General features: G+C 50.7%; 1 long non-coding RNA gene across 1 annotated transcript in view; it reads left to right on the plus strand.

Annotated features, from left to right (window-relative positions):
- Positions 1 to 12,610, plus strand: part of LOC102375629 — a 92,962-nt gene extending 80,352 nt beyond the window's left edge. The window contains exon 4 of the long non-coding RNA XR_324552.1: positions 12,569 to 12,610. This is a non-coding gene — a long non-coding RNA (uncharacterized LOC102375629). The remainder of the gene's footprint in view (positions 1 to 12,568) is intronic.
- Positions 12,611 to 12,616: the final 6 nt, after the last annotated feature.

Consider the following 12,616-nt stretch of genomic DNA (forward strand, 5'->3'; position numbering starts at 1 on the left):
TCAGCCAACCAATTTGAAATGCATCACTAGTTGCTGGGCAGACTGGCAGTTCCTAGCTCCCCAGGGAGCAAGCCCCTCACCCAGGTATGTAATGCCAGTCACACAGGCAGAGGGAGCAGGTTTCCCCCCTCCGTCAGGAATATATCCAGCTCAGGTTACCTAAAGAGATAGGGTAAGATGTGTATCCTCTGCTGGGCCCATCCTAACCAAATTCTCACAGAGCAGAGTTTTTGGGGAGAAACAAAGGTGGCCTTCTGCCACATGGGGGTAGTGGAGATGTGTTGGCAGGTTTTACATTTCTTGTTATGGCATGGTCTGGATCCATTTGGACTGTAGGAATTTTACTTCTGGTGATGAGGTTAGCAAGGTTTGGTTCTTGTTTGAAGTGTAGGATGAGTAAAGATCTCTTTAAGAATTGGGTTTTCTTCTAGTAAGTGTTGCAATTGTTTGAGGATTTCCGTATAGGTTCCAGGGAGGGGTGATATGTCATAACCAGTGGTGTGCAGTTCATGGGGGTTTTCCTTCTGTACTGCAGTAGTTCTTCACATGGTATCTGGGTGGCTCTTCCAAAAGTGCAATCTATTTCTCTGGAGGAGTGGCCTTTTTGAGATTTGTGAAGTGGCAATCATGGGTGTTCTCCTCAGTGCAAATTCATTGGTATCTGAGGGCTTGTCTGTATATTACAGCTTTCTTGGTGTGTTTAGGGTGATTGCTGGTCTGTGCAGATATGTATGTTGATCTGTGAGTTTCTTGTATATTGTGGTCTGTATTTTACCATTCTGGATAGTGATCATCATGTCTAAAAAGGAGATGTTTGTGCTGGAGTATTCAAGAGATAATCAGATAGAGGGGTGATGATTGTTGAATGTCTGATGGAACTGAATCAGAGATTGCAGGGTTTCAGTCCAAATGATGAAGATGCCATTGATATATCTTAAGTATAGCAAGGGTTTGATGGTGCAGTCCTTGAGAAATTCTTCTATAAAAAGGTTGGCATACTGTGCGGCCATTTTGGTGCCCATAGCCTGGATGAAGTGTTATTTAGTGAAAGTGAAGTTGTTGTGTGTGAAGATGAAGTGTATACAGTCAGTAATACCTTTGGGTCTGTACTCTGAGTTGTCATCTTGCTCTTGTGGGTATGTAAGGCAGGCTTGGATGCCATCCTGGTGTGAGATGTTGGTATATAAGCTGGTAACATTAATGGTGGTTAGGAAGGTGTTGCTGGGAAGGTGGTCTGTGTTTTTAAGTTTTCGTATCAAGTCTGTAGTATCTTGGACAAAACTTGCTGTTTGGGTGACCAGTGGTTTTTGGACCGATTCGATGAAATCTGATATTTCTTCAGTTAGGGTTCCATGGTTGGATATGATAGGTCTACCAGGTTTCCCTTGTTTGTGGATTTTAGGGAGGATGGAAGTCACTTCTATAGAAATGCTGATTGAATTGTTTGTTATATACTGTAGGATTCTGCCATGAGGTGCAGATTAATAAGACCCAGAGTCACATAAGAAGCATGTCTAATGATACAAAAATGTGATATTTACACAGTCAAACCTTTTTCTTTGTTATAACATACTGCCCTCCATCTAAAACAATTGTAATTCAGTTAAGACTTCTACCTTTGGCCAGTTTCCTCTTCCTTAACTGTTTATTCTTCTCTAAATACACCACCTTTGATATGCCTATTCTCTTTTTTCCCATCATATATGCTGCCCATTACATTCTTCACACACAGCCATCTGTGTCCATGCATTAAATGTAATACAGAGACCTTGCCTACAGCTAAACTTTGCATGAATTTTAATCAAGGTGCAATTTTAAATAAATATAGTATGTCAGTTCAGATGTAGGAATAACTCTCAATGTTACCACCTTGACAGCTGCTGAATGGGTACATCTCATGACAGAATTCTCATTTACCTCTAGGTAAGATACTTTATGTTGCTCCATTTTCTCACTGTAAAACAGAAGAGATAATGCCTTCTGATCTCACAGAGGTGTTGTATGGATACATTTGTTAATATTTTTAACTCATATGCTACAGTTCTACAGGGGCCAAATGAATCCTTACATAAAAAACAAAAGCTGCATTCAACACCTTGCAGTTAGAGTGTAAGGAACGTTAATCTTTTTCTGAACTGCCTAACTGACCTGTTTTCAGTGAGTCATTAAATTCACCCCTAAAGCACATTATTCATTGACCAAACCAATGTTTAATGGTCTTCCTTTTATCCTTGGCTTTTGTTTTATTTTTCTGTTTCTCTTGCCTGTTTCTTTTCTTTAATTCCTTGCCTGACTTGTAATAACACTGGTATAGGTTGTAGCCCTGTTGATCTAAGAACAACTACATTCGTTCCCCCCTCCTCCCCTCCCCTCCCCCACAGCCTGTTTCTTACCTACTGACTCCTCAATTTACATCTTCACTGACTGGCTTTCTTGCATGCATACCAGCCTCTGGCTTCTTTACTATTTGTTCCATCCAGGAAGAGCACACACCAAATGCAGATGCTTCCTCAGCTTGACGAGGGGTATTTATACAGAAAAGCTTGCAAAGAATAATTTTTCCACCTATTTGAGTTGGTCTAATAAAAGATATCAGATTTACCCAAAGAACCTTGCAATAACACTGACATTCTTGTTTCTTTATCTGTTGTTTCTTACCTTGATTATAATTGTCTCTGCTTGTCAAGTCAACCTCCTTTTCAACTACTAGATCAAAAAACACATTCCGCATATCAATAGCATAAACACGTCTGCCAGATTCCTGACTCTGGCACTCAGAAAGCTGTTAAAATGTTACCTCTGTCTTAAAAAGTTATGTTACTTCTCAGATAGACTACATATTAATCAAGCTTTTCAAATTAAACTACAAAACTACATAATTTTTCTTTTTTTTCTTGCTTGCTATAGTCATCTGGGTGTTATTACTCCAGACAAGCCTACATATGCCTTTTGCCACTTCTCAAAGAAGTTTGAGAGATGGCAAGAGGCACACTGGGACCAAAAAAAAGTTCCCCACATTACATATTTGTAGTGTGGGCTCAAAATTTGATACCTGGATTATCCAGGTATCAAAAAAAACAAAACAAACCCTGGAAAAAAAGCAGGGCAACTGGAAACTCGAGGTCCTCCAAAGAGACACTCTGGTAGCTGGCCAGAGCGTTTCTATGCCTGCCCTGTGCCCTGATGCTGCAGCATGCTGCCTGCCCGTGCAGGGGAAACAGTGATGCAGGCTGCTGCAACCTGGACCTGGGCTCCATTCTGCACTGGGCCAGGTCCTGCATGCATGGAAGCAGCCCTGCCCAACAGCGTGCAGAGCCCGTGCATGCAGAACCCGGCCCGGCATGATTGGTGTTCCCCGCAAGTGGTGCAGGGCCCGGGTGACAGCCTGAGCAGCTTGGAGCTGCACAGTGCTGTGCCAAGCTAGGCCAGGCCTGCACAATATGACACAGGCAGCACTGAGTGCCAGGTGGCCGGGGCTGAGCCATGTTGCCCTGCGCCATGGGGGGGGGCTATGCCAGGAGGGCTCCATGCACCCTGATGGCAGCTGCTGCTGCCAGTAAGCTGTGAGCCAGGGGCGGGGGGGGGGGGGGGGGGGGAGGGAGAACAGAGGCGGGGCAGGGGGGCATATGGGCCCTGTGGGGAGGCATGTAGGCCGTGTGGAGGGTTAGGGAACCCACCCCTCCTGAGCAACTCCCCCCACACTCACCCACACACTGCCCACATCCGCCAACACCTCTTCCCACCCCACACCTGCAAACTACACATCCCCCTATCACACCCATTGTGCCCAGCTGCCAGACAGGATGAGACCTGCTGGCAGGAGCTGTGGCTTTAGAGGCAGCTGTCCCACATCCTAGTTAGTGAAGGGGTCAGGGGGAGCTCTAACTGTTCTATGATAAGAAAACCAAAAGTAAACATCAAAACATATAGATATTTAGAATTTATTTTATTATGATGATAGAGAGAATGGTAGGCTTCCACATTGCTTTAAAATTGTAAATATGTGAATAAAACATTGCCCAACTGATCTCTCTCTCCCTCTCTCTCTCTATATATAGTGGTCTTTTGTTTTAATTGTGGAAGAACATGGATTTTGGGGTATTTTAAAGAGTGAATTTGGGATTTTTATCAGAGATTTGGAGTTTTTAAATAGGGAGGACCCAGGCAGAGGAGCTTGCTCAGGGCTGGCACCTGGGACCCAGCTGGAGGTGACTGACCTTCTGGCCACTTGGGGCCAGGAGTACATGCTTTGACAGTTCAAAGCAGGCCACCACACTGAGAACATCCTCTGGGCAATAGCTGCCCAGATGGCAGGGTGGCAGCACATATGGAAGTAGTACTGCACAAAGGACAACTGTGCAGCCACAGCCCGCTGGCAGCTGGCCCAGAGGTGCAGATGCCTCTTCTGCAGCCATGCAGTCCCCATCAGGGTCTGGCAGGTGTGCAGCCTTCAGGCCACCTGCTGTCACAGGTGGCAGCAGGTCATAGCCAGGCAGCAGTCACCACTGCCAGACTGCTGCATTGGGTAGACGGTACAGGAAACTCTCAGGGCTGCTTCAGCAGTCCAGCTGGCACAAGAGGCTGATTCACTGGAGCCTGTTACTAGTGTCCCCAGATACCAATTGGCAGGGTCCCAGAAGCTCCTGTCTATTTGTTTCATTCTAGTTCAGGTGTGGGCAGAATATGGCCTGTGGGCTGGATCTGGTCTGGCAAGGGATTCTATCTGGCCTGTGGCAGGTCCCTTGGCCCTGCCCAGCCCAGGCACTGGGCACAGGCTGGACTATGGCATGTGTGGCTGGTCCTACCATCCTAAAGTGCGTGACAGGGTGGAGGCAGTGTGGCAGCTGGACTCTGCTTCCTGGAAGCCCCTGTGCCAGTGGCTCACTGTCACTGCCAGTGTCTCTACCACCAGGACCAGCACCACTGCCCAGACACCCCTGTCCATCCCATCACCAGGGATGCCAGATGGAGCAGGCAGGCAGGCGGCATCTCCATGGAGATCAGCCAGGACCCCCGTGGGTAGGGTGCGCTTGGCCAGGTGGATGGGACAGGGCTGTGGATGGAGCGGCATCCAGGAGCAGGATGGGTGAGTGGGGCCAGGGCCAGGCTTAGGGTGACCACCAGTCCCAAATTGGGCAGGACAGTCTTGCAATGGGAACCTCAAGTCCCGGTCCCAGGCTGCATAACTCTGGGACAGCATTTGTCCCATGTTTCCAGGCTCTGCAGGGATCAGGAAATGGCAGGTTTCCCCTTGCAGGCTGGCAGCATTCCAGCCTGCAAGGGGCTGCTGGGAGCAGGACATAGGGGGTGCTACATCCATGCATGCACCTGCACATGTGCACATGGCTGGGAAATACAGTTGGGAAGCGTGGAGAGAAGCTCCCTGCAGGTAAGTCTAGGGCGTGGAAACATGGGCAGTGGAAGGCCAGGGCTAATGGGGCTAAGCCTCCCTGAACACAGGGCAGCGCAGAGGGTCATAGGGCAGCCCAGTTGTGGGCTCTTGCCAGCTGCAGCGGGGAATGTGCACAAATACAGCATGGATTGCAGCTAAGGCACTGCTCACCACAGCAGGCAAGTCTGGGAAGGGGAAGGGGCAAGCAGGGGAGGGGAGAGCAACTGAGGCTCCAAGAGTGAGGGAGGGAGTGGGACAGGGACAGGGGCAGGGGCAGGGGCTGGGGTTGGGGGGGATGAAGCCCTGGGGTGGGTGACGGGACAGTCGGAGCCCGAGTGGCTCATCCAGGGGCACAGAGCTGGGCTGCCGCCACTGTAGGCAGGCTGGTGCTTCTGGTTGGGCTCTGCACCCCACCACTGCTGCCTTGAGAGCCGTGTGATGCCATGTGCCTGCCACCACCAGACTGCGCCGTGTCCTCTGCCTGCTTGGCGGTGGCAGGTACATGGTGTCGCATGTGGCTCCCGAGGTAGTGGCAACAGGGCACAGGGCCCTGCCCACAGTGGAAGCTGCCTCTGCCCCATGCACAAATCCAGGGGACACGTGCCCCTGTTCCTCCTCTGGGGTGCATGCAGTGGTGGATGCTCCCCTCCCTGTACTCCTGGATGAGCCGCCCGGGCTCCAACCATTGCACCATCCACCCCAGCCTTGGGACCTCATTCACTCCAGCCCCTGCCCCACTGTCCCCTCACTGTGGAGGCCTCGATCGGCCCCACCATGTCCCTTCCCTCTCCCCCCCACTCCTTCCCCTCTTCAGACTTACCTGTTGTGGGGGGTGTCTGTGTGTGTACTCAGCCCCCACAAATAATATTTTCTCCGTCTGCTTACAGGTGGAAGGGGTATGGGGGGACAGGAGGGGTAGTAGATTGAGGTCCCCACAGTGAGAGAGGGAGTGGGGTAGGGGCTGAGTGTGCTGCACAGCCAAGGCAGTGCATGGGGCCAGGGTAGGGAGCAGAACAGAGCCACAGAGGGCACATGACCCCCAGATTTGTGCACAGGGCAGGGGCAGATGTGGGCCATCTGCCATAGGCACAGGGCTCTCTGCCCTGCTGCTTGGGGGCCCCGTGCTGGCTGTGCCACTATGGTGAGGTGCCCCCTGCCTGCCTGGCAGCAGCGGGGCTGGTGGTGGCTTGGAGTTGTGCTCCCTGCTGCTGCCAGGTGGACAGGGGCCATGTGGCTGGTACAGGACTCTTGGGGGAAAGGCAGCAGGGCAGTGAGCCCTGAGCCCACAGCAGGCAGCCTGCATCTCCCCCACCCCAACTCTGCTCCACTTGGCTCTCATCCAGCCTTGACAGCAGGGGTGCCAAATGGGGAAAAGCAGGGAAGGGAGGCATGTGTCTTGCTTTCCCCTTTTGAAAAGGTGGTCACCCTACCTGGGATTGCAGGGTGGTGACAGCAAAGTACTAGGGCCCAGGACAGAGCCACGATCCACTCCCTGCATGTCCCTGCCCACAGAGCTTCCTCCCCCCTGTCATGCCAGACTGGGTCAGCAACCTTCCTCCTTTCCCAGCCTGCAACAGCTCACCAAAACTCATTAAGTGGCCCTCCAGCCCAAATAATGGCCCACCCCTTTGTCTACTTTATATAGAGAGCAATCACCTACTATTACCAACTAATAGAAATACTCCTTCAGCTCTGCTTTTTCAGTGCCAGAGATAACAGATTAAATGCCAGCTAACAATGCATTGTGGAGATTATTATACCTCCATTTTGGAGGAGCAGCATTAAATTACCATAGCACTAGTGCCCTGGGACTGCTAGATTCTGACTGGTTCCTGTGTAATAGAGATAGAAAGCGCTCCTTGTATCCTCTCTACCTTTGATTTTTGTATGCCTGCAGAAACAGAGATTATGGTCATAAATGAACATTATATGTCTGTAGCTGTGGAGCACTGGGCAGCCCATTATATTGTTGGCTACAAATGTCCAACTCGGGATCCTTAAAATTCTAGTTTATTAGGCAGATTGAAACACTGTAATCATAAACCTTGGGGCTGGTCCACACACACACACACACACACACACATGTGTGTGTGTGTGTGTGTGTGTGTGGACCAGCCCCAAGGTTTATGATTACAGTGTTTCAATCTGCCTAATAAACTAGAATTTTAAGGATCCCGAGTTGGACATTTGTAGCCAACAATATAATGGGCTGCCCAGTGCTCCACAGCTACAGACACAGGTTTGCCCAATCCAGGGGTCATTGACTCTCGTGGGACTTCCCCCCCTCGGTGGCTACTGGATGGCATCTGTCAGCCCCAGGGGTCGTCTGCATGTATGTGCAGGTTTGGGAGTCCGTTGATGAATTTTGAATAGGGCTCTGGGAGCAGTTGATCTGGAGATACTCAGCCCAAAAGTTGGTCCCTGGCGTTGATTAACTCAGGCCAGGGCTTCTAGCCCTTGATCAGTGAGGTTTAGAGATTTCCCGGTTGTTACATTGTCTTCTACTGAGTTCTTCCCTTGGTTGATCTGCAGCTTCCCAGGTGTTAATTGCTGCCTGCTTCCATGTTACACATTCAATCACGTTACACATTCAATCACTGATTCACTCCCTCTTTCAGAGGCCAGCCTGATACAGGGAAGGACAGTTTGATTCCTGCCCTTGTTAACATTGTTACAATGTATAACTTACTTATGAAACTAAATGCATTTAGTTGAAAGTTGAAAGGTGAGGAGTATAAAATATAAGCTACAAATGCCATGGCACACAAATAGATAAAAATACCAAACTACAAGGGGAGAAACAAAATGCACACATACAAATTTTAAAACACAATTCCTTGTCTTAAAGTGAAAGAGAGAGGAAGGAAGAAAAGGTAGAAAAAGAGAAACATATCCAGAGAGGGGAGAGCAAATGCAGGCAAGAGGAAAAGGGGGCTTTCTGCTACAATATCATTTACATTTTTCAACAGTTCATGTTGTTGACGGGAAAAGAGCCTCTGCCATGTCTCTCAGAAGGCATGGCACAAGCAGTCAGAGCTCAGGCAGAGGGGATCAAAGGTGGCTAAGCTGCATATAAATCTGTAGCCCAGAACATACTGCACTCCAGATTGCTTCGGTGCAGCTCCTCATGCTCCAAGGCCAAGCCTTCCAGAGGACATAGTAGGAGCTGTGAGGGGCAGAGGTGTAGGGCTGTTTTACCCTGTGCACAGTTGGAGCAACCAATAGATACCAGAGTTGGAGTCAGAATGCCAGCCCCTGCCATGTCCCTGTTTTCCCCATTTTAGGTTTCTGTGTCTCTCTCTTTATTCTTTATTACTGATTTCCTGACCTAGTCTGAATTTTTAATAATGTTCAGCTAGTTCTGTTGTCTCCATAGATAGTGCTTTCAGATTGGATGTGCTGCTTCCACAGTGAAGAGACACTAGTGGAAAATGAAGCTTTCACATCTGATGATAAAAGCAATATTACTCTGATTTTGCCTCGCCTTCTTTTGCCTCTTCCTGAGTTGGTGAGGAATGAGTTGAAGGGTTTGTTTTATTTATTTATTTTTATTTCACCTTGCTGTTTCATAGTTTCATAGATGTTAGGGTTGGAAGGGACCTATTAAATCATTGAGTCCAACTCCATGCCCTGGGCAGAAATGAGTGCTGGGGTCAGATGATCCTAGCCAGGTGTCTGTTCAATCTTCTTTTAAACACCTCCAAGGAAGGGGACAGCACCACCTCCCTTGGAAGCATATTCCATATTTTGGCAACCCTCACTGTAAAGAATTTTTTCATGATGTCCAATCTGAATTTGCTCTCTTCCAGTTTGTGGCCATTATTTCTAGTTACCCTGATAGGCGCTGTGGTAAACCTGCACCCTGGGCCAGGACCCTGCCAAGTCATGCCACCCTCAGCGGCTTTGGGAGGCAACCCGTGCTGCCTCCAGGGCCAGACAGGAGCTTCCCTGGGGCCCCTGGGCTCCTTGCAGCCACAGGTGCACTCATGAAACAGGAGCCACAACAAGAGCCTGATGCATAGGTTTTCTAATCACCAGTGTGACAACAAGAAAGATTACTAGCATTAATCTCTGTTCTCTGCCATTTGCAGAGGTGGAGGTTTTAACAAAACTATATCCATTGTTTTAGCTTATTCCAGTTTAGGAATGGTATTTAGAATGGAATGTGATGCTTCTGAGCAGCATTAGAATTAACTTTGATATAAATATTCTACCATGAAAGTTGTAAAACAGATTTTATTTATATAATAGCTATGTGCTCAAAGTCATTTAGTCAAATCCAAACCTTATGTGAAAAAGTTCTCTACCCATTACTTTCCATGGGGTTTATGCTTGCTTATCCCTGTTCTGAATTGCTTAGAGCAGAGGTTCCCAAACTTTTTCTTATTGCATAACCCCTTCCAGATTTACCAGCTGCCCAGGTACCCCTACCAGCATGTGTTTTATACATTAACCCCTTAAATACCACTTATTTTCATAATGAAAATTAAATCTGCCATTACGCAATTTCTCCCACATACCCCCCAAAGATGTCTTGTGTACCCCCAGGGGTACATATATCACAGTTTGGGAACTCCTGGCGTAGAGCTTTTAGACCTGGAAAGAATGGCTTCAGAGTCTTCTACTTGGTAGCTCATCCCCTCCACTCCCCACCACTCCCCATGCAGGAGTTTCTGTCTTGTACCATAACTCCCTAAACATTAAATCTGTTGACTGCATCTTGGCAGATTATTTCATTATCAGATATATCAAGCTGTCAGAATTCTTCTAATACAGGGGTGAGCAAAATACGGCCCGCGGGCCGCATCCAACCCACTAGGCCATTCTGTCTGGCCTGCAGGGCTCCTAAACACTTTTTTTAATTAGTATTTATTTGCCTCTGGCTCCTGTCAAAGATGACAGGAGCCAGGGGCAGTAGGACCCAGGGGAAGCCACAGCAGGCCCCTGTCCCCTGTCTAGCAGGGGCTTCTGGCCTGGGACCATGGGGCTGTTTCCACCTGTGCCAGAGCAGGAAACTCAGGTAAAAGCGGGGTCAGGGCTGTGCTCGCTGGTCCCCACCTGACCACAGCGCTGGGGCGGTGGGGCTGGGAGTGAGGGGTGCACAGAACCCAGCCAGCTGCACCCCAGGCTCCTACCACCCTGCCCTGTGGCCTGCTGGCACTGGCCCCAGGGCACCACCCAGCTGCTGCTGGCTCCCAACCCCCCTGTCCAGTCCTGGGAGCAGTGCACGGGGCACCAGGGGCCACTGCATGTGCCAGCAGGGACATGGCCCAGGGCATGGGAAGAGCAGGGAGGTGGCAAGGAACTTGAATCGTGTGCCTGAGGCTTGGGGCAGCCCGCGGGGGCCTGGTGGCAGCTCACTCCCCAGCCCCAGGATGGGCGGGGAGGCTGCACCAGGAGCGGAGCTGCAGCCATTTTTCTGCTCCGAAAGCTCCTGGCTGGCCCCAGGGGCAACACGGGTTGCCTCCCGAGGCCCCTGAGAGTGGCATGACCTGGCAGGGTCCTGGCCCAAGGTGGAGGAAGCCTGGGGACGCTGCAGGAGCTTCCAGACCAAAAAAGAGGCTGCAGCTCCACTCTGGCTCCTGGTGCAGCCTCCCTGCCCATCCTGGAGCTGGGAGGCAAGCTACCACCGTGCCCCTGCAGGGTAGGTGAGCTGGGCCTTCCCCCTGAGGTGGTGGCACATGCCAGGGCTGCCCATGTTGGGGGGAAGCCAGGCTGTTGCCATCCCAAGCCTTAGGTGTGGGATGCAAGTTCTGCGCTGCATCCCCGGGATTCTTGCATCCCGGGCCACGTCCCTGCCGGGTTGGGCCACCCCCAGTGGCCTTGGACAGCTCCCCGCACTACCCCCGGGGCTGGCCAGGTGTGCCCCTGGGGCTGGTCAAGAGCTTTCCTAGGGCCCCTGGCCTCCTGGAAGCTGCAGGAGCTTCCAAAGCAGAAAAGTGGCCACAGCTCCACTCCAACTCTTGGTGCAGCCTCCTTGCTGATCCCAGGGCTGGGGGGCGAGCTGCTGCCAGGCCACAGGGCCCCTGTGGGGTGTGAGGGGGCCAGGCCTTCCCCCCAGAGTGGTGTCACCCCCCTGGGCCACCTGTGGGCAGGGGGGCGGGCAGCCAGGCTGCCCCAAGCCTCAGGCACGTGATGCAAGTTCCACGCTGCCTCCCTTCACCCCGGGCCATGTGCCTGCTGGCTTGTTCTGCCCCAGTGGCTCTGAGAGCCCCCTGCACTGCCCCCCGGGCCTGATAGGCCCTTCCCCAGTGGCCCTCGGCCTCCTGGTGGTGGCAGGGGCCGCCAGAGTGCAAACGCAGCCACCAGGCTTCGGACAGCAAGAGCCCAGCTGGCTCTCCCCATGGCCAGCTCCAGGGCACAAGACCACGTTGTAGGGAGAAGGCCTGCTCCTCCCCCACCCCCGCGCACACCAGAAGTCCAGCGGCCCATTGGCAGCTTGTCCTTGGGCTCTGGGCTATTGCGGAGCAGGGGTGGGTGCTGACCAGCTCAGTGGGGAGTGTGCAGGGCACTCCCATGCACACCTTGCATACCCTCAAACCCTTCCTGCAAACCCCACAGCCACACCCTCCTGCACACACAATCACACATCCCACAAATACTATACACACACATGCACACACATCCGCAGCTTCCCACAAACCCCACATCCACCCACCCACCCATACCCCTGCACACCCCACACACTATACAAGAGTAAGATTGCATTTTGAGCTATTATGCAATCATTTCTACATATAAAGCAGAAATGCACATATATCAGGAAAAAAATATATTTTTAATTGAATTAAAATATAATAATATGGGTATTTGATTTTTAGTACATAATTTGTTTGTTTTTTTTCCGGTTCTAAGATAGCAAACCCTCTTCCCTGAAGGAGTACTTCCAGGGGCAAGGGGAGGGACTTCTGGTGGCAAGGGTCAGAGGTTAGGGGTAGGACTTCTGGTCCCAAGATGGCAACCAGGGGGCGCGGCACCTGTCAAGGAGCAGGGCTACCCATGCGGCCCTTGACAGCTTGCCAAAATGCACTAAGCGGCCCTCCATCTGAAATAATTGCCTGCCCCTGTTTTAGGCAGTTATTCTCTATCCTTTCTTTCTTAACATCACTGTCTTAAGTCAATCATAAAACTCCTTATACCTCTCATCATAAAATATGCCTCTTAATTATTTTCCAGGTCTTTCTTTGGACTCTCTTCAGTTTATGTTGTGGAGCCCCCTGCTGA

The sequence above is a fragment of the Alligator sinensis genome, unplaced genomic scaffold (genome assembly GCF_000455745.1).
Source record: "Alligator sinensis unplaced genomic scaffold, ASM45574v1 scaffold258_2, whole genome shotgun sequence".
Classification (NCBI taxonomy): domain Eukaryota; kingdom Metazoa; phylum Chordata; order Crocodylia; family Alligatoridae; genus Alligator; species Alligator sinensis.